This window comes from Gadus morhua, chromosome 12, assembly GCF_902167405.1.
Source record: "Gadus morhua chromosome 12, gadMor3.0, whole genome shotgun sequence".
In the NCBI taxonomy this organism is placed as follows: Eukaryota; Metazoa; Chordata; class Actinopteri; order Gadiformes; family Gadidae; genus Gadus; species Gadus morhua.
Genome location: NC_044059.1, coordinates 14604129 through 14627218, shown reverse-complemented (window position 1 = coordinate 14627218; position 23090 = coordinate 14604129). Strand labels below are relative to the sequence as shown.

Below are 23090 nucleotides of genomic sequence, written 5' to 3'. Positions count from 1 at the left end.
CTAAAAGCGACCAGAAGAACAATAATAATAGCAAATATAGTTGAAAGCAACCATGATGGGGACTTACTGTATGACGAGTATGGTGGAGGCCTAATGAATACATGATGGTAAACAATTATTTGATGTCATGCCATGTCTAACAGAAGACCCCATGTTCATGAGTCCAACATAATCCCACAACACTTCATGGACTGCCAAGGGTAGATCTGAGTATATATTTTTTAAATAGAAGTCTTCCGTGCATGGATGTGTGGTGTGCTTGGTAGGAATGGTTATATTGCATTAGTATGCCTTAAAAACTTGTTAACCGGAAGATAACATATTAAAACAATCACCAACCATGTTTCTAAAGCATGCTCCGTCAAAACCCACTGACAAAACAGACATTTGCGCTAACTAGTTTTGAATGGGTCCCGGAGTGTAAAAGAAAAAAGATTTGGATCAGCTCACCAACAAGAGCAGGCTCTTTCAGCTCCAAAACGGCTTTTCATATTACCACTTATACCCTTTATAATTCAGCCAAATGTAGCCTGTTTTGACTTATGATACCTATGAGTAGGCCTATATATCACCTCAATTATTCAATACATCCTTTTGTATGTAATCTTTAAATTACACTCCTCCTGCCATCTAGGCCACAATTATTTAACAAATTGTATTATTTATATTATTATTTTATTTTAGAATAGTTTGTACCTTTAACCCAAGAAGTTAAAGGTGCCGTGAACTGAGCCCTCTTGGATGCCGGGCTGAAAGAACTTTTGTTCCACTACGACGTCTTTCAGCTGCCCACCCCTCCTTCCCCTGCAAAAAATAATAAAATAAAACGGCTAATAAAACGCTTGAGGTGGCGTTTTGAAAAGAGTAAACGTATATTTTATTAGTACATGGTATAAAGATAATTATGAACCGTTGATTGATATCCAACATTTTTTTTGCAGAGACTTATTCCTGTTCCCCACTTGTATTGGAGTGAATGGAGTTATCTACTTCTTGGCCCCATGAATTGAGCGACCTGTCCACAACCGCTAAAACAACTGCAATACCAGGCTTGGCCGCTGAGCACTGGTGGATTTCCGAAGTATATACTGCTCCTGGGGGCCTGGTTGCATTATGGACCTTAAAGAAAGGACAGCGAACTAAAACATGGCCGCCCATTCATTCCTATGAAAACTGCTCAATGGCGCAGGGCAACATCAAGGAGAGATTTACTTCCACATCATGGGCGCCTAGCCACTCCCTAGCGCATGACTTGCCGGATTCAGAAATATTCTCGTTAACTAGCATTGTTAGCATTGTAGCATCATAAGCGAGAGGTCTGAGCGAGCACAGTCGCATTGTTTACCGACCTTGGAAGTATAAGTTAATCCCTCCGATGATTCTCTATATGTGATCTTTAAATTACACTCCTTCTGCCATCTGGACAACAATTATTATTCAAAAATTATTATGCCGGGCCGAAACAACATTTGTTTCACTACGACTCCTTTCAGCTGCCAACCCCTCCTTCTCCTGCAAAAAATACATAAATAAAATAAAACGCTTGAGGTGGCGTTTTGAAAAGAGAAAACTTACATTTTATTAGTACATGATATAAAGATAATTACGAGCCTTTGATTGATATCCACAATTATTTTGCGGAGATACATTCCTGTTCCCCACTTGTATTGGAGTGAACGGGGACATCTACTTCTGGGACTCCAGAAAATTGCGGAAGTATGCACTGCTCCTGGGGGCCTGGGTTGCATGCATACACCTGTCAGTCAGTCACTGCACACACGCATAGCATGCAAGGAGCACCCGTAGCGCGGAGATCTTCATATCATTCTGACTAGTCAAACTCTATATAAAAATTTTAAAACATCTCGCGTTCGGCAGCCGACTCCGATCGTTCACTTAAAAGAGCCGACTCTTTGAACCGGCCCGTTCGCGACCGACCCATCACTACATCTGATGTCAGACTTTTATTTTGACGGACAAGCGTGAAAGACGTACAGTAGGCTAGCCATTGCCATGGTAACTGGCTGGCTGTCTGGGCAGTAATGATGGATTCAATGATTCTTTTCCTTGATTCAGTTCGCGTCGATCAGTTCGCCAAGAAGAGTCGTTCAGAATCGTTTGTTTGTTTGTTCAGTCGAGTTTCCGGTAGCAGTGAATCGAATCATGGAATGCACGTTCTCAGCTGAGTCAGTCAGACTCTGCTCCTCCCTCGTTCTCATTCTCAAACGATCATGGAAGTCCAAACACAGCGGGATGGGGGGTGTAGTGGATTATTGGACGTTTAACATATCAGCAAGATAATAGACTTAATAGGCTTAGTGACGCTCGCTCACTAAGCCTCTTCCCTCTTCATCACTCACAGGCAGTGAATGAACAGCGAGTCAGCCAGTCAGCGGGTCTGGGAGGAGTCGAGTCTGAGAACGAACGAGACGAACGAGAGAGAAGAATCAGTTCGGTTCGGCCTCATTTTGTCGAGGCCGGGTTTACATGGACACTTCTGATCTGATTAGAATTGGAAGAACAGCTCAATCTGAATAAAAATATCATATATACGCCTCAACCGGAATACTGTTCAGAGAAAATCTCTCTCCTGCTGGGCTTTCATTAAAAGCAAAAACATAAAAATGCCAAATACTGAAAAGATGTCCATTATGTCGCCGCCGTATCCCATATAAACAATTCGGATCACATGATAGGAATAGATCTATTCCGAATAGAAATCTATTCTGATCAGAAATGTTTATGTAAACATGACTACATCTGATATCAGATTTTTATTTTGACGTGCGTGAAAGACGTATAGTATATAGCCATTGCAACTTGCTGGCTGTCTAGTGTAACAATGTTGTAACACTAGACATGGCAGCAAAAATGGCAGCAAAATGGCAGCAAAGGCAGACAGAGAGTCATGGATGAGTTTCGAATATTTATCTACAACTTCAGCATCAAGGTTTGTTATTATTCACAAAGTTACACCATTTGTTCCCTCTACCCTAAACACAGGGAGTGAAGAGACGTCCAAACGATCCAAAAATAAGGCGTCCACGAGAGCGGAGGGAGTGAAGAGACGTCCAACCGATATGGCATCCACGGGCTCGGATAGAGTCAAGCCGCCCCCCTTCCGTAATTCTCTGCCCTATATATCGCATGTAATCAGGAATAGGCCAATTAACAATCACTAACCACGCATGCTGATCTGATGATTGACAAAAATAAATTAGATGTCCTTATGACCGCAAATAAAATACAGAATCATGTCAAAATAAAACAAAACAATGTAGAAATAAAGTATAAATGTAGGTTCATTACACCTTCCCCCTTAAAGGGAAAATTTTGATCCAATAGATCAAAATTTTCAGACAGGTCTATCTACAATTTCAACATCTCAACACCGAGATAGACAATCAGCAATAATATTATCTTTACCCTTGATATGCTTGATTACCATGTCATACTCTTGCAAAATTAAACTCCAGTTTAACAATCTTCTGTTTTTGTTTCTCATCTTACTCAAAAACACTAAGGGATTATGATCTGTGTATACAATGAGGGGTTTCTGACCTGTACATAAATAAACATCAAAATGTTGCAGTGCTAGAATCAAAGCTAGTAGCTCTTTCTCAATTGTTGAATAGTTGATCTGATGCCGGTTGAACTTCTTGGAAAAGTATGCAACAGGATGCTCAACATTGTCACTCTCATCATGTTGTAACAACACAGCCCCAGCGGCATCATCACTAGCATCTACGGCCACTGAAAAATGGTTTACTAAAATCAGGAGACTGGAGTACAGGATAATTACATAACATGGACTTCAGTTTGTCAAATGCATTTTGGCAAGATTCATTCCAGACAAAATTCTCTCTCTTCTTGAGCAAGTTTGTTAATGGCAAGGCGACGTCAGCAAAGTTCTTACAGAACTTGCGATAATACCCCACCATTCCCAAGAATCGCCTCAGGGCTTTCTTACCCGTGGGAGCTGCAAAAGCCATAATTGTCTGAACCTTAGCATCAACAGGCACCACCTGACCTTGGCCAATAACGTGTCCAAGATTAGTAACATGGGCACATCCAAATTCGCTCTTGGACAAATTAACTGTTAAGTTGGCCCCTGACAGGTTCTCAAACAGTCTTCCTACATCCTCCAGATGATTCTCCCAAGTCTCATTCCCAGTCACTAAATCATCAATGTAAGCACTGGTGTTGGGCGAATCTTTGATCACAGAATGAATCATTCTTTGGAATGTGGCTGGCGAATTCTTCATTCCAAATGGGAGAACATTGTATTCGTACAGCCCAGAAAGTGTGACGAAAGCAGAGATTTCTCTACCACATTCAGTTAATGGAACACACCAATAACCTTTCAACAGATCAATCTTAGTGAGGAACTTTGACTGCCCTACTTTGTCAACACAATCATCAACCCTTGGGATTGGAAAAGCATCAGTCTTGCTAACAGCATTAACTTTCCTATAGTCAGTACAAAATCTTGTACTGCCATCAGGCTTTGGTACAAGCACATGTAACCCAGGGTTGCATAACACCTTTTAATTTAAACAGAATTTATTCAAAACCCAGTAGAATAGTTGTCACTTATCAGAAAGAAATACATGGCTTGTATATTGTCGTTGTAAATAGTGACACAAAAAGTAATAGAGACATTTAAAGGGACTCTTACCTTTGTTGCATTTTTACACTTTTTTTGGATAAGGTTAAATTGGTATTAATAAGGTAATAACACTCTAATATGCAAGACAGACCAACCAGGAGTAAAAACAAACAATTATTTTACTCTCATAATATTTAGTGAAAACTTCAACCAATAAAATTCTTCGGACCGAATGACCTTATTGGCCGACAGACCTGTCTGTTTGCTGCATGGATATATAAGGTTTTCCGTCTGCTTCTTGTGGCGCATTCGGCCCCGCATCATCAAGGCGCGTCCTCAACTAGAGGGTTTGTTTTGATTCCACGGCAGACAGTAGCGAGTAGCGACCGTAGCGACTGACGATGGCAGACCAAAGTGGTCCACGGCGTACTGAAACTGCACCATTCAGTCCAATTAGGGGACTCATCTCGGACTCAGACTCACAGAGTTACCCTCCTCTGGAGCCTCAGGAAGACCTCCAGACTGTTGGCCACCAACTGCACCATTCAGTCCGACAAGGGGACCCAATTCGGCCTCAGAAGCCAAGTGGTCCCGCTCCCCTGGATGATTCTCAGGACCTCCAGACCGTTGGCAACCAACCGCACCACTCAGTCCGATTAGGGGACCCGTTTCGGACTCAGACGCGAAGTTGTCCCGCTACTCTGGAGCTCCGGGAAGACCTGACCGTTGGCACCCAGCCGCACCACTCAGTCCGATTACGGGACCCATTTCGGACTCAGACGCGACGTTGTCCCGCTACTCTGGAGCTACAGGAAGACCTCCAGACCGTTGGCACCCAACCGCACCACTCAGTGCGATTACGGGACCCATTTCGGACTCAGACGCGACGTTGTCCCGCTACTCTGGAGCTACAGGAAGACCTCCAGACCGTTGGCACCCAACCGCACCATTCAGTCCGATTAGGGGACCCATTTCGGCCTCAGACGCTACGTTGTCCCGCTACTCTGTTTGTAATGCTCATACACCTTTCTTATACTCAGTGGGACCACTGTCCTTCAACATGGGGCCTCAAAACGGTATCACACGAAGCCCATAAAATTACAGTGAGCCACCTGCTAAATTTCTTGTTTACTAGACCCCTGGTAGATATTATGACCCCTGGGAGTCTAAACATAACCCATGGGAGTCTAAACATAACCCATGGGAGTCTAGAACTTTTGTACTGTAGCGACCCTGGGACAGTTAAATAGTTTGTGTGTTATGTGTTACATTATATTTCGTTGTCCGCTATGCCAGTTGTTCTATGTGCATGTATTGTAATGTTCTTCTTGTCAATCAGCGTGGGGGCGAATCATTAGGTCAGCTGGGGGAGGGCCTTGGAAGAACAGGAGGGTGGGGGCCTGTACGCGAGTGAGACCGTGTTGGGGGTTGCCGGGGTAACCGGGGTTTGTTTTGTGTCGGTTTTCTGCCGTTGGGTACAATGTTACGGGTTTCAGTGACCTGGTTTTGGTTCATTAAAACTACCTTCAACTACTAATGACTCGACATCATTATGTCACCGGCGAGGTCGTTACAGTACTCTAAAAAATAACGCTTAGTTTTGTACTCTAAAAAATAACGCTTAGGGGGTGGGCCATTGGAGGAAGGCGGGATGATTTGAATGTGCTGTAATTCTCAAATGCAACAAAGGTGAGAGTCCCTTTAAGAGGAAAGTATTGAAAATAAGTGCATTTATTTTATGATAACTGATTAATATGGTGTGATTTGTTTAATCACCTGTCAATTAAAAAAGATCGCTTGGCAACTGTTCTGGCTTATTGGCCACTGTTCTGGCCAATAAGAAGTTAGACCCGCCTCTTCTAACCGCCGGTAGACGGCAGTTACGGTGATTCGTCCTTTTCGGGATGAGCCACGGAAGAGAGAGATCGTGAGCAACTACTTTTAAACAGTTGGCTACATGAACAGAGATTCCCCGCGTCACTAAAAGTCCCGAAAAGCCCGCACCGTGATTTCGAAACCCTTGGTGAGCCTTCCGGTGTAAATATTAGGTTTAGAATTGGGCTTTTAGTGTGGTAAATAGCACGCTAACTAGACGCTACTAGCTGCTAACTAGCCGCAGCTAACGTTTTTTTCTAACGTTCTTGCATAGTGCGCAGTGACACTGCACGTGACGTGCCGTGACTGATCTGGGGGAGGGGATGTGAGGCCCGTTGCTGGGGCTGCGGTCTGCCGGCAGACTGTAGCTTTAGCGGTGGGTTGAGCATTTTTTCCACTGTGTGATGTTGCGGTGTGTTGATGTGTCAGTGATGCTGCTAGATGTGTTTATTTGCCTTTTGGTGAAAAACAATATGAGCTGTAAAGCTGTGAGTTAATGGTGCTAGTTTTGAAATGATAAATTCTTCCAGTGATCTATAGCTTGCTGAGTATATTAACTACAGAAAGAAAATACAATTTAAATGTTTTTTTGAAGTGGTTTATTTAGAGTTAAGTGTCAATCATTTATGTTTTAAACTGTGTTAAGTTACCTAGAATATGATATTATTTATAGAAAATTAACTGAAATGTATAAGATAGACAGACTAATAATGAGTCTTTTGGCTTTGTTGTCAAGGCCGGGTTTTTTTGTGTGGATCGAAAAAAGATATTGAACCCTGGAACGTCTGTATCCTGCTCGCCCTCCCTGGGGTCCCGCAGCGGTGTGCAGAATGGCGAGCTACCCCATCAGAGCGATCCTATTGGACAACAATAAGGCAAATTCTAATCGTTTCTGCAGCATTGTAGGAACAAGAGACTGAATTATTTAGATATTGTGTTGTTCACATGGACTGAGACAGATCGAACCCTTAGAATAGGCTGATCTCATTTTTTACTGTGTTTTATTAGTGCAATTGAAATGTGTTATTTAGGGATGTTTTAAGTATTCAGAGGTATTTTGAAACCTGTTTAAGTTTTATTTGAAAGGGTTGACTCTTGGTGACCTAAAATAAGGGTGTAAATAAGAAAGGTGTTTGTGATCATTTTAATCTTTTCCACATTTTATTTTAAATCATTTTAGGTATAATTGTTCCGTTTATCATTTTTCCTACTTAAATAAATAAAACCAAAAGGTAAGAGAAAAACAGCTTTGAAAATTCTCTTACCTTTGATATATATATATCTTGTTTCCGTGTGTCATTTCTGGTGCAGACAGTTACCATATCTCTCCTTAACGAACCTTAGAATCTTCTGGTAGTCTAGCCCATATATTGATTATTGATTGTAAACTAGTAGCAGTGTTCATTAAAAGACACCAGGTACCGGTTACATAAACTTTGGCGAGCTAGCCAGGAGAGATATCGTGTTTGCACCAAGAGTGACCACAAAAAAAAAACTAAAACGTTATATTTTCAAAACTTAAAATGGAAATAGTGAACACTGAAAAAGTAAATGTCCAACTCAGTCATTATTAGTGGCATCACAAACACTAACTTTGATAAAGAAATGGAAGATTTAGAGACTCAGGGCCGCATAAATCGCCACTTGTTAATTGATGATCCAACCTCTGAATTCCATCACCATGTGATAATTGAGTTTCAAGAGAGCTCTGCCATGCTAACGTTAAGACCCCTACTGCCCTTAACTTACAAGACCCCCCATGACTCAGAAGTCATTCTCACAGTGAATGCTCTAGAAAGTGTCAATACACTCGATGCCAGCAGTAGCGCCACCAAGGGATATCTTGAAGCGTTGTAAAACATTGCTAGAGCCAGTGGGAGATCTTTTCAAGATATGCTTCAGGAGGAGCTAAAGAAGATGATAACACAAGGAGAGACAAGCTCCCCTGCACAAACAGCACCAGCAACAGAAAAAATGACGCACAGCAAAGAAAGTGAAAAGCCCACATCGGCTTATGCCCAGTGTAAACCTGTAGTGCCCATTACTACCACCCAGCCAAGGTACCAGAAATGAACACCGCACACTACAACTTTGCAGGAGGAGATGCTGCTGTTAAGACCCACCCAGTCTTCAATGTGAGTGATGTACATCCCCCCAATGTCCAAAAAATGATTGTTGAACACATTGTAAAGAATGATGCTGCCACGTCACACCAGAAAGTCTCTTTTCACCTTCGAGTCTTCTCAGGGAAAAGTCCACGTCCACACAGTGAACCAGACTATGATGACCGATCCATCCATCTCTGATTTACACAGAACACAGAAAATATAACACAGTTTACTACCTCCGGCCACAGACGTTATCAGGCAGCTCACTCCTCAAGCCTCACCATCAGATTATATTGAGCTCCTCGACTCAGTGGAAGATGGAGACGACCTGGTTGCCAAGTTCATGAACACTCTGCAGAACGATGGTGAGAAGCCATCAAACTACGTGCACCGATTGCAAGTTATACTGAGCACAGCAATCAGAAGAGGTGGTATTGCCGAAAGGGAAAGAAATCGCAGTCTGCAGAATCGCAATTCTGCAGAGGCTGTTGGAACCATGACTTGATTACGGACCTTCAACTGGAACTGAAAAAAACACAACCTCCTCCTTTTGCCGAGCTGGTGTTCCTTATCAGGATGGAGGAGGACAGACACGCCTCAAAGGAAGATCGGAAGAGGAGACACCTTGGTCTACAAAAGCAAGTTCCTGTGCCATTCAAGCCACGAGCTGCAACACACCGCCAAGCTGTTAACCCCTGTGAATTCTCTGACGCTGCAGCTGCTGAGACTGATGCATTAAAAAGACAAATTGTAGATCTTCAATCCCAAATGTCTATGCACTCACCTCCACAACCAAAGACAAGCTATCCTGAATCAGCAGAGATCAATGAATTAAAGAGACAAGTCAAAGAAATCAAAGCTCAAGTCGCATCAATGAACATTACTCCTCAAAAAGGTGAAATTGACAGTCCCAAAGTTGAAATGACTACTTTAAAGAGACAGATCGCTGAGCTCCAAAGTCAAATCCCCACACGTGGAGTGCAGAGCCCCCACATGACCAAAAACACATACCAGAGAACAGCAGAGCAGCGCAGTATTAGTGGACTGTCATCAAACCGCCCTCGCCCTTGGTACTGTTTCCGTTGTGGTGAAGATGGGCATATTGCACCAAGCTGTGAACGTGAACCAAATACTGCCCTCGTTGAAGAAAAGAGGCGTCAGTGTAAAGACAAGCAACTCAAGTGGGATCAGTTAAACTGCTGAAAGTCGCTGTTGAAGGGCAAACAGAGACTTTCAGGAGAGAAAAGCGCCCAAAGAAAATTGAAAAAGTAACAACTCTGCTCAACATGAACCATCATTCATCGAACTGCCAAAGGGGCTTGTGGGAACAAAGTGCACAGCTCAGATTATTATAGGAGGAAAGGAAGTAAATTGTCTGTTAGACACCGGATCTCAAGTCACCACAATCCCCCTGTCATTCTACCAGAAGCAATTATCAAACTATCGAATGAAACCGCTGAATGACCTGCTGGAAGTTGAAGGAGAAAATGGACAAGCTGTGCCTTACCTTGGATATGTAGAGCTGAGTCTGACCTTCCCCAAAGAGTTTCTAGGAACTGAAACTGAAGTGCCAACATTAGCACTAGTGGTTCCAGATATGCATGCCCCAGATCCTCATTGGCACCAACTCACTAGATGTCCTCTACTCAAGCTATACTGAGAAGAACATTGGCCGCCCTCAGTCAGCACTTGATGGTTACAAAGCTGTTATAAAGATTCTTGAAGTGAGACAGAAGCAAGCAAGTACTGATGCCATTGGATGGGTGTAAGTAAAGGGAAACACACCTGAAATCGTTCCAGCAGGCTGCACAGTGGTCCTAGATGGGCTAATCCATGTGAACAGAGCTCACACAGAAAAATGGGTCACCGTGGAACCACCAACACAGTCCTCGCTGCCCAATGGCTTGCTGGTGGCTAGCTGCTTACACACCCTACCTGCTAAACGATCCTTTCACCTACCAGTCCTGATAAAGAACGAGACAAAGAATGACAGTGATTCCTCCAAAGACTGTGCTAGCTGAGGTCCATGCTATCCAACAAATAATAGCAAAAGAGCAAAACACGAGCCCAAGTAATTCCTATCAAAGCAAATCAGAATCTGCCCACTCCAAGATGGAGTTTGATTTTGGTGACTCTCCTGTATCACCTGAATGGAAAGACAAAGTTACATCGCTGTTGAACTCCATGCCTGAAGTCTTTGCTCAAAATGATCTTGACTTTGGTTATACAGATAAAGTGAAGCATCACATCAAATTAAGTGATGAGACTCCTTTCAAACATAGAGCCAGACCAATCCACCCGCAGGATGTGGATGCAGTGCGAAAGCACCTTCAAGAAATGCTAACAGCCGGCATCATCCGCGAATCAGAATCCCCCTTTGCATCACCCATAGTGGTAGTTCGAAAGAAGAACAACTCAGTACGCCTGTGAAGTCAAATTGGAAAATCCCCGCTGGATATGAAGGGGTTAATATGCAGCGCCGACTGACAGCTGGGGGAATCCCTCCTCAGAGCGTTACCTGGGAAATCCGCGTCATTGCGTCACCTTACCGGAAAGGACAGAAAGGGGAAGAGAGACTCTTTCAGGAAACGCCAGTTGCAAACAAATCAGACAGCGTTCTGTCCAGCAGCAGCAAAGCTGCGCTAGAAAACGTGGAAAAAGCAGCGCTGGTACAGCCATAAAAAGCCTGGAGAAACGGCCGGTAAGAGAAAGATTTCTATTTGACTTTATTGATCTATTTATATTTACATTTCAAATGAGTGATTATATATATATAAAAAAAACCCAGTTAAGATGAATTTGTGCATTTAAAAATGAATTGATATTTAAAGCAGTTAAAAATGGTTTCATATATTTAAAACAGAATTCATGAAAATATGCTTAGACATTAAAAATTATTAATAATATTTATATTTATATTTATATATTTATATTTATATGTATTTAAATGCATATATGAAAAACATGTTTGTATTTACTATTTCATTCTGCACTGCATTTACTGTAGTTATTTTTGGTTTCTTTAAAGGTTTTTTACCTTGCAGTATACCTAGCAGTTTACCACTTGCAACCCACTTACAACTGTACCCACAATACCTACCTGCTACAACTTACCTGTACCTGTGAAAATACAAAAAGAAAAGTAAAGAGGAGTTAAAGAAGGAAAACGGTGTGGTCATTGCATGAGTGGAACCCAGTTTAAACCTCCTATGGTCTGTACCAATCCCTTTCAAGCAGGGAAGCTGCACAAACACTAGATAGCTTGACAACGCCTGTGCATTGACTTCAGGAAGCTCAACTCCCAGACAATAAAAGACGCATACGCATTGCCCAATCTGGAAGAAGTTTTCTCAGTAATGACTGGCTCAAAGTGGTTCTCAGTCCTTGACCTGAAGTCGGGCTATTACCAGATCGAGATGGAAGAGGCTGACAAGCAGAAAACGGCATTCATGTGCCCTCTTAGATTCTGGGAGTTCAACCGAATGCCACAAGGGATAACAAATGCGCCCAGCTCATTCCAAAGACTAATGGAGAGGTGCATGGGTGATCTCAACAGGAAGGAAGTGTTGGTCTTCATTGACGACATCATAGTCTTCTCGAACACTCTAGAAGAGCATGAAATCCGGCTGCGACAAGTCCTTGAACGTCTGAAAGAGTATGGACTGAAACTGTCTCCAGAAAAATGCAAGTTCTTCCAAACGTCCGTCAAATATCTGGGCCACATTGTGTCAGAAAATGGAGTTGAGACAGATCCAGGGAAGATCGAAGCCTTAAAAACCTGGCCAAGGCCCAAGAACCTCAAAGAGTTAAGATCCTTTCTTGGATTCTCTGGATACTACCGAAGGTTTATTCAAGACTACTCAAAGATCACTAAACCTCTAAATGATCTCACCTCAGGGTACCCCCCTCTCCGGAAAAGCAGCAGCAAAGTAAAGGAGAAGAGCGGTCCGTACTTCCATCCAAAAGAGTCTTTCGGTGAAAGATGGACAGTGTCCTGTCAACAAGCATTCGAGACCCTGACTGAAAAGCTCACCTCTGCTCCTGTCTTAGGTTTCGCAGACCCCAAAACCCCCTACATATTGCATACAGACGCCAGTACCACTGGTCTGGGCGCTGCATTGTACCAAGAGCAAGATGGGAGGAAAAGAGCCATAGCCTTTGCAAGTAGAGGGCTCACCAAGAGCGAAGCCAAATATCCTGCTCACAAGCTTGAATTCCTAGCCCTTAAATGGGCTGTCACTGCAAAATTCAGCGACTACCTGTATGGGACAGAGTTCACAGTTATAACAGACAGTAACCCCCTTACTTACATCTTGACGTCGGCCAAACTGGACGCCACAAGCTAAAGGTGGCTGTCAAGTCTGTCAACCTACTCGTTTAAGCTCCAGTACAGAGCAGGCAAACAGAACCAAGATGCAGATGGACTTTCTCGACGCCCTCATGGTGAGCTCACAGATGACCTAATGTCACAGAAAGAAAGGGAGAGAATCAAGCAGTTTTCACCATCTGACAGATCCAGAACATACAGAGGTTGTTCTTCCAAAAGCGGTGAGTGCCATCTGTGAAAGACATCATGTCCACAACCCCAATGCAGACCCCCGATTCTCACTCCCATCTGTAACCTTGAATCCCTTGCTCTCCACTCTGATGCTCTACCAAATGGTTTCCTAACGGAGAATGACCACGGCCTCCCTCTAATCCCTCACCTGTCTGAAGATGACTTGATGGAGCAGCAATGGACAGACCCAGATCTTAGGGCAGTCATAGAGCACCTGCAGTCCAAAGAGAAGCCTTCTCCTAACCTAAGAAGAGAACTTCCTGACATTGGTCTCTGGTTATGAGATTGGAACCGGTTGGAGATGAGAAATGGAGTACTATACAGGAGAAGACAAGACCAAGGGGAAATAATATATCAACTGGCACTCCCTAAAGATCTAAGGGCTACAGTGTTAAAAAGTCTACACGATGAAAAAAAAAAAAGAACTACGGTGTCGCGCGTGCGCAGATGATGCCCCATCATAACGGACAATCTGACAGCATTAAGTTATATCATCATTAGCATGGCACCACCAAAAAAACTTAAAAGGGATGAAGGACAAAAAGGTATTTCAAGGTTCTTCCTAAACACTGTGCCAAACGAGAGTACAGGTGGGGAAGAAGGGCGAGTGACAGGTGTGGAGGAACAAGTCAGAGGGGCAGAGGGAGGAGATGTCAGCGAGAGCAACCAACCGAGCGCTAGCAATAGCATCGGTGACCCAGATAGGGGCAGCAAACACCGAAAATCCGGCTGGGACCCAGACTGGCTTAAAAACCCCAAATATAGCCAGTGGCTATACCAGACTCAACATGGTAAGTTACAATTTGTTGTCATTAGGGGTCCAAGCCAACAGGTTGGATCCCTATTGTTTTTGTAAGGATTCTTTTTAGGGGTCCAAGCCAACAGGTTGGATCCCTATTGTTTTTGTAGTGTTTGTTATTATTCCCCCGTAGAAGTGGGACCACAGCCCAAACCGTAAATGGTGCACACACGCCAATTGCATGACTAGATCCAGGTACGTGAGATGACGGCAGACGACCAAATCCAGACATGCCGGCCACTAGGTGGCGCTATACCAAGGAATACGCGTTTGGGGCTATAACTCCCACACCAAACCTCCCACAGTCAAAAACTTGTACCCACTTGTTCACTGGAGTCTGCTGCATCTTTTGGCATAGGCCACGCCCATTTGCGTCCATAATTTTTTTTCGCAAAATCGCGAAAACCGCTAAACTGTTTTTTCGCTACTCCTCCCACATTTCTTGACCAATCAACACCAAACTTTGCACACGACATCTTCCGACGCACACGCAAAGAATGCACGAAACACTTTTTTGATCAGACCTTCGACGACGAAACGGTAGCGTTTTGAATATTGGTATGTTAGCTAAATTAGACGTGGAAAATCAAAAATCTAAAGAAATCCAAAATGAGACATCGGATCGAGTCCAAATTTTACACACATGTTGGTGCTAACCTTAATGTCGTACGATAAAAATTTCGGAAAATTTCGCCATTAGGGGGCGCAATAAACGAGGAAATTGTATACCTTCTACAAAATTTCGCCGCGAAAACGCTACACTGACTTCTCGCTACTCCTACCACAGTCAAATCCTTTGTATCCACAGGTTCAGGGTAGCGTTTTGAACACATGCTTCGCGTTGTGCCGGCGAAACGCACATTTCTTGTCGCGTTGTGCCGGCGAAATGCACACTTCTTGGACCCCTGCATAACTGCTTGCAGTTCTAGTTATTAGGGGTCCAAGCCAACAGGTTGGATCCCTATTGTTTTTGTAAGGATTTTTCCTATTATTATACTTACCTCCCTGAAACTGTGCCCACAGCCCAAACCGTAAATGGTGCCGACACGCCAATTGCATGACTAGATCCAGGTCTCTTCGGACTATGCAGACGACAAAATCCAGACACGCCGGTCACTAGGTGGCGCTATAGCAAGGAATACGCGTTTGGGGCTATAACTCCCACACCGAACCTCCCACAGTCAAAAACTTGTACCCACATATTCACTGGAGTCTGCTGCATCTTTTGGCATAGGCCACGCCCATTTGCGTCTAGAATTTTTTTTCGCAAAATCGCGAAAACCGCAAAACTGTTTTTTCCCTACTCCTCCCACATTTCTTGACCAATCGACACCAAACTTTGCACACGACATCTTCAGACGCACACGCAAAGGAATCGTGAGACAGTTTTTTGATCCGACCTTCGACGACGAAACGGTAGCGTTTTGAATATTGGTTTATGAGCTAAATTAGACGTGGAAAATCAAAAATCCAAAGAAATCCAAAATTACACATCGGAACGAGTCCAAATTTTACACACATTCTGGTGCTAAGCTAACTGTCGTTCGATAAAAATTCCGGAATTTTTCGCCATTAGGGGGCGCAATAAACCAGGAAATTGTATATCTTCTAATTGGCCCAAGGAATGTTCTTCAAACTATAAGGAAACCATCAAGGGGCAAACCCGAGTCAATATAAAAAATATGGCCAAGAATTATTAATGTGGGCGGGAGTTATTTGGCAAAGGAAAATTGTCTTTGGAAAATCTCGCCACAAGGGGGCGCAAATAAACGACGAAATAATATATCTCCTGACTGGCCAATGGAATGTTCTGAAAACGCGTTTTGGGCTGTAACTCCCACACCGAAGCTCCCACAGTCAAAAACGTTATATGCACAGATTCACTGGAGTCAGTGGCATATTTTGGCATAGGCCACGCCAATTGGTTTTGAACACATGCTTCGCGTTGTGCCGGCGAAATGCACATTTCTTGGACCCCTGCATAACTGCTTGCAGTTCTAGTTATTATTCCCCCCTAGAAGTGGGTCCACAGCCCAAGCCGTAAATGGTGCCGAAACGCCAATTGCATGACTAGATCCAGGTCCCTGAGTTCTAAGCAGACGACCAAATCCAGACACGCCGGCCACTAGGTGGCGCTATACCAAGGAAAGACGCGTTTGGGGCTATAACTCCCACACCGAACCTCCCACATTCAAAACCTTGTACACACATATTCACTGGAGTCTGCTGCATCTTTTGGCATAGGCCACGCCCATTTGCGTCTGCAATTTTTTTTCGCAAAATCGCAAAAACCGCAAAACTGTTTTTTCCCTACTCCTCCCACATTTCTTGACCAATCGACACCAAACTTTGCACACGACATCTTCAGACGCACACGCAAAGAATGCATGAAACACTTTTTTGATCCGTCCTTCGATAACGAAACGGTAGCGTTTTGAATATTGGTTTATGAGCTAAATTAGACGTGGAATATCAAAAATCCAAAGAAATCCAAAATTAGACATCGGATCGAGTCCACATTTTACAAACATGTTGGTGCTAACTTTAATGTCGTTCGATAAAAATTTCGGAAAATTTTGCCATTAGGGGGCGCAATAAACGAGGAAATTGTATATCTTCTACAAAATTTCGCCGCGAAAACGCTAGACTGACTTCTCCCTACTCCTACCACAGTAAAAATCCTTTGTATCCACAGGTTCAGGGTAGCGTTTTGAACACATGCTTCGCTTTGTGCCGGCGAAACGCACATTTCTTGTCGCGTTGTGCCGGCGAAATGCACCCTTCTTGGACCCCTGCATAACTGCTTGCAGTTCTAGTTTGTTTTGTTTTTTATTTAAAGGAAATATATTTAGCTTACATTGTTGTTCTAAAAGGGCTCAAAAGTCTGGTTCTGGAAGTAAAAATCCCATTCATTTTTCCCATTGAGAATTGGATTATTAGCCATAATATCATAACCATCCAAGCTCACCACCAGCTATCTCAATATGTATTGGTGCTTTATGCTCCTGTACATGAAATTAGTTTATATTAAATCAACTTTGTTTTTAGAAAAACACTGTTTATTCTCCTGCAGAAGAACTATACCACGAACCGATCGCGTAAATGCGACGTCTGATTGGTTCAGCCCGCCGTTACCATGGACATTTTTACCGCCCCCGCGAAACACTAGCCTCGTACTTTATATGTCCATGGTAGGAGCATGGACGAGTAGTGCTCAGCCTGGCTCAATTATGACACGCGTCTTGCTGAGTCTTGTATATTAAAAAACACTATCTTTAAATCAGCGCGCAGCAGTTAAGTTAGCTACTGTCAAACAAATAGAGCATTAAGGCTGCGGCTTCACATTAAAATCATTTCACTGGCTTCACATTAGCATTTCACTGGACAACGTGAGTTGGCTTTTATTTTGAAGTAACGGGAAGGTAAACGCTGAAGCAGGCAGCACCTTCACAGAGCCATGCACAGAGCCCACTGAGCCCAGCAGCCCCCGGCAGCGCGACACACACAAACGGAGACACATACACAGACAAACGGAGGGACGCACACTCACACAAACGGAGACTGCTGTCTCCACAGCTATCGGACAAATGCCAGGTTATAAAACACGCATTTAAAAAGGGGGGCTCACTGTCAATAACAATGCGGGACAACGTCTCAATTTGCGGGACGTGTGAAAAGTAATGGAAATGCGTGACTGTCCCGCACAAAGCGGGACGTCTGGTCACCCTAAGTGACAAAGCCGACTGCCATTAAACTAGAGTAGAATCAGAAGCAACTCAGCTTTTGGATGCTTACTGTTATTAACAGTAAGCACTTTGTGTTACATTTACTTGCATGAAAAGTGCTCTATAAATAAAGTTTGATTGATTGAACAGTCATATTGTTCTTAGTACAAAGAAACAGATAAAATGTGATAAATATAAAACGCCAGGCCATATGAAAAAAGCATGCTATACTATCATTTATTGAGAAAAGCTTGCAATGGATTGTGGGATTAGGAGTTATTTTATGTCCAGATAATAATATGTACACAATGTTTTATAAGAGTACTGGGGTAGCTGGTGGGCCTTATTTCCATAGTTAAAGCAAAAGATATTAGCAAATGAACATTTTCAAATGAGGTTTTGAAGGAGAATTATTTTTTTTCGTGGGCAAATTAAGATAATAATAATAATAGACTTTCTGAATTGAAATATTCTTCATTTACAGGAATGTTCTGTCGCATATGCCGCCAGCATAAGCAGGCTGTAAAGAGGATCACCCCAAAGGGTGTTCATTGAGGTCCCCTCTCAGATGTTTAGAAAGGATGTCTTGGATGCCCATTTGAGGTCAGAACATCACAGTGCAGCGTTTAAGGCCCACACAACTTTGGTTAAAGGTAAGATTTAATCTAATGATTTGATTTCAGTGAAAGAATTTAACAACTAGACTTCAATCACATTAATGTGAAACTGATGTGTAAGGGCTTATTTTGCTCTTTGTCCAGGTCAATCTGTCACAGCAGCTTTCGAGCCGGTGGTTGTTATTGAGCATGAGGCTGTGGTGGGTGCTTTCAAGTGTCTGTACTGGCTGGTAAAACACGAAATTGCCCACCACACTAACTATCCAGCTCTGCTTGAGCTAGCTGAGCTGCTGGGTTGTGACTACTTTGCCAAACTGAAGGTAACTGTATAATATTAACTGGTAAACTGTCAACTGTATTATAATAAGACTTACATAATTTTAATTCTTGTATTTTTCTATATCTCTTTTATTTTCAAAGATAGGGAAATCCACCAACTATAGGTCCCACCGCATGGTTGATGAAATGCTGGAAATACTGGCTGGTGTTATAGAAGCACCAATCCTGCAGGACATTAGAAACTCCCAGGCTGTCGGGATCGACCTGGATGAGAGCACTGATGTTGCTGTGATTAAACAGCTGGATGTACATGTTCGGTAAAAAAAGATAATGTTTTCTTGTAACAATAATTTAACATAGTTTGAAAAATATATTGCAAGATCAAGCTATGTGTATTTATTTAATTTTAAAACTATTTTATTTTAGATACCTTGATAAAGAGGGAGTTCTTTTTAGCCAGTTTTTGGATTTGGTTCCCCTTCCTGATGGGTAGGCTGACACCATTGTGACTGCCATCCATAGCATCCTTGATCAGAAGGGCATTCCCAAGGACAAAATATTTGGTCTTGGGACGGACGGTGCAGCAGTCATGACAGGTATAAGATTATTGGACTTAAATATATTGTTTTTTTTGCAATTATACCCTCTAATCTTTTTTCTTTTTAAAAATAGGACGCCATAATGGAGTGGCGAAACAACTCTGCGACACCATGCCATGGCTAGTCGCTGTGCACTGTGCTGCCCATCATTTGGCTCTGGTCTGCAGAGATGCCTCAGAGAAAACAGCCTACATGAAGACTTTCAGGGACCACCTGCAGCATCTTCACCTGTATTTTTGTAACAGCAGCAACAGGACAGAAGTTTTGAAGGCAGCAGCCACAACACGGGGAATCGCTAATCTGAAAGTTAAGGTAAGACAAACCTTAATTTTTACAAGGAGGAAAGATTACAGAAAACTGTTTCATTGCACCAGATATTTCATAATATTTTCCCTGCAATAATGTATAGGAGGTCAAGGACACACGCTGGCTTTCTCAGCACCAGGCAGTGGCAAACCTGCGGAGAAATCTCCCTGCAGTGCTGACGGCCCTTGCAGAGGAGGTACAACACAATAAGTGCCCTGTGGCAAAAGGACTCTACTCCTTTTGTGCCACTTATCGTTTTGTAGCTGCACTGTACCTTCAGGCTGATGTGCTTCCTCATCTGGCGAGATTGTCAAAGATCTTCCAGAAGGAGGACGTTAATTTCCTCGCTGTGAAAGACCAGGTTAGATTATCCACTATCCTTGTTATAACTTTTTTTTTAATCCAAACAAATGATTTGATATTTTAAGACTATTTGGTTGTGCAGTTGTCACACTGCATACTAAATGTAACTTTGTTTTTCCCTCAGGTACCAGTCACAATTGCCTCAATCCAAAGGATTAAGGAGGCAGGTCACAAACAACCTCCTGGCTCAGCCCTGGCCAAACTCCACCACGACCTGAATGATCCCAGGGGGCTGGGATTGTTTAATATCAGGGCTGAAGAGGAGAGAGAGAGGAGAGGGCAGCAGTCATCTGGCAGCAGTGACCAGCAGTTGAGCAGTTGAACGGGCGTTTCCAGGAACTCCACATCCTTGGGGCATTTAGTGTGCTGAGCCCACAAGCAGCCAGGAAGCTGGATCAGGATGTGCCTGTGAGCCAACTGAAGACTCTCGCAAAAAAGTTCCACCCAATGGATGAGCAGACACTGCTGGAAGAGTGGTCTTCATTCAGAGAACATCTCACTACTGGCATGCTGAAGGTGAAAGATTTTTTTAAGAGCTAGCTTTGTCCCTTATCAAATTTCATCTTATATTAATGTTCCTTGTCAACTGCTCTATCAAACTATAGGACAAGAACCAGATGGATGTAATGAAGGAGCTGACATCACAGTACGATGAGCTCAGTCAGCTCTACCCCTGTCTGAGCAAGCTTGCTGCAATTGGGCTCACTATTCCGCTCAGCAGTGTTAACTGTGAGCGAGATTTTTCAATTATGAACAGGGTAAGTAACACAACTCATTAATAATTTTAGCAAAGTAATTTCTACCTTTAGTCAAAATTTAAAAATCGAATGAACAAAGACAAAAACAAATCTTCACTTTTGGTAGGTGAAAACTGACCTCAGGAACAGGCTGCAGGGAGAGCACTTGGGGGACTGCCTGAAAATATCCATCAATGGGCCGCCTGTTGGAAACTTCCCTTACCAAGAAGCCATGGAGCAATTCTTCCAAAAGCCTAGAAAGATTAAGTGTAGCAACCTTTTAATACAATACACTCATTTTATTGTAAATAAAATGAGTGTATTGTAAATAAAATTAGTTTATTGTTAAAAACTTGTTTATCCAGAATCAGAATCAGAAAGGATTTAATTGCCAAGAAGGGTTTTACACCAACCAGGAATTTGGCTTGGTGATTAAGGTGCATACATTAAGACAATAACAATGAACAATGAAGAAGAGATATATATATATAACACCATATAAACAAGCAGGAACATAAGCGATCAATTAAAAAAAGGATAAAATAGAATAAATAAATAAAATTAAAAACTAAAGTAAAAGATACAAGAATTTAAGAATTTAAGATACAAGAACATAAGAATTTACAAATTGGTGATGGGTATGAGTGCCAGAGTCAGTGTCAGTCAGTGGGGGTGGTGGTCCTGGGACTTGTTAAGGAACCCAACTGAAGAGGGGAAGAAACTGTTCAAGTGGCGGGAGGTTTTGGTCCTGATGGACCGCAGCCTCCTGCCAGAGGGGAGAGTTCCAAATAAACTGTGACCAGGATGGGAGGGGTCGGCCATAATCTTGCCTGCCCGCCTCAGAGCTCTGGAGCTGTGCAGGTCCTGGAGGGATGGAAGGTTGCAGCCAATCACCTTCTCCGCAGAGCGTATGATACGCTGCAGTCTTCTCTTGTCCTTAGCCGTAGCAGCAGTGTACCAGACAGTGATGGATGAGGTGAGGATGGACTCAATGATTGCAGTGTAGAAGTGCACCATCATAGTCTTTGGCAGGTTGAATTTCTTCAGCTGGCGCAGGAAGAACATCCTCTGCTGGCCTTTTTTGGTGAGGGACCTGATGTTGAGCTCCCATTTTAGGTCCTGGGTGATGATGGTGCCCAGGAAGCGGCAGGACTCCACAGAGTCGACTGGGGAGCCACACAGGATGATGGGGGTGGATGGGGCTGGGTTCTTCCTGTAATCCACAATAATCTCCACTGTTTTTAAAGGGTTAAGATCCAGGTTGTTCTGGCTGCACCAGGTCACCAGATGGTCAATCTCCCACCTGTAGGCGGACTCATCCCCGCCAGAGATGAGCCCAATGAGCGTGGTGTCGTCCGCGAACTTCAGGAGCTTGACAGACTGGTGACTGGAGGTGCAGCTGTTTGTGTACAGGGAGAAGAGCAGAGGGGAAAGAACACAGCCTTGGGGGGATCCGGTGCTGATGGTCTGGGATTCAGATAAATGTTTCCCCAGCTTCACACGCTGCTTCCTGTCAGACAGGAAGTCTGTGATCCACCTGCAGGTGGAATCGGGCACGTGGAGCTGGGAGAGCCTGACCTGAAGCAGAGCTGGGAGGATCGTATTAAATGCAGAGCTGAAGTCCACAAACAGGATTCTGGCATATGTTCCTGGGGAGTCCAGATGCTGGAGGGTGTAGTGCAGAGCCATGTTTACTGCATTGTCTACAGACCTGTTGGCTCTGTAGGCGAACTGCAGGTGGTCCAGGAGTGGGACGGTTATGGCTTTCAGGTGGGGCAGCACAAGGCGCTCAAATGACTTCATGACCACAGAGGTCAGGGCGACGGGTCTGTAGTCATTGAGTCCTGTGGTCCTTGGTTTTTTGGGGACGGGGATGATGGTGGAGGCTTTGAAGCAGGCTGGCACGTGACAGGTCACCAGCGAGGAGTTGAAGATGTCCGTGAACACTGGAGACAGCTGGTCGGCGCAGTGCTTCAGGGTGGATGGAGAGACAGAGTCTGGGCCGGCTGCTTTGCGGGGGTTCTGACTCTTAAAGAGCCTGTGGACGTCCCACTCCTGCAGGCAGAGAGACGTCACTGTGGTGGGGGAGGTGGGGGACACAGAGGATTGAAGGTGTGGAGGTCCTGTAGAGCTGGTGGTGGGGGAGTCAGTGGGATGAGGCTGGGAGAAGGTGTCGTGGGGGATGGTGTCAGGCCTGTCCCTTTGCCTATCAAAGCGACAGTAGAACACATTTAGCTCATTTGCAAGGCGCAGGTTGTTGATGTAGCGAGGGGGGGTTGGTTTGTAGTTGGTGATCTGCTTGAGCCCCTTCCAAACAGATCTAGAGTCTTTGGCTGAGAACTGATGTTGGAGCTTCTCAGAGTACTTACGTTTAGCTTCACGCACCGCCTTGCTAAACGCGTACTTTAACTCTATAAACCTTTCTCTGTCCCCACTCCTAAACGCCTCCTCCTTCTGCAGCCGTAGGTTCCTGAGTTTGGCTGTGAACCAGGGTTTGTCGTTGTTATAACTCACC

General features: G+C 43.7%; 1 protein-coding gene across 3 annotated transcripts in view; it reads right to left on the bottom strand.

Moving 5' to 3' along the window:
- Positions 1 to 23090, bottom strand: part of LOC115555194 (microtubule-associated serine/threonine-protein kinase 3) — a 266613-nt gene that overhangs the window by 5770 nt on the left and 237753 nt on the right. The gene's annotated exons all lie outside the window — the stretch shown is intronic.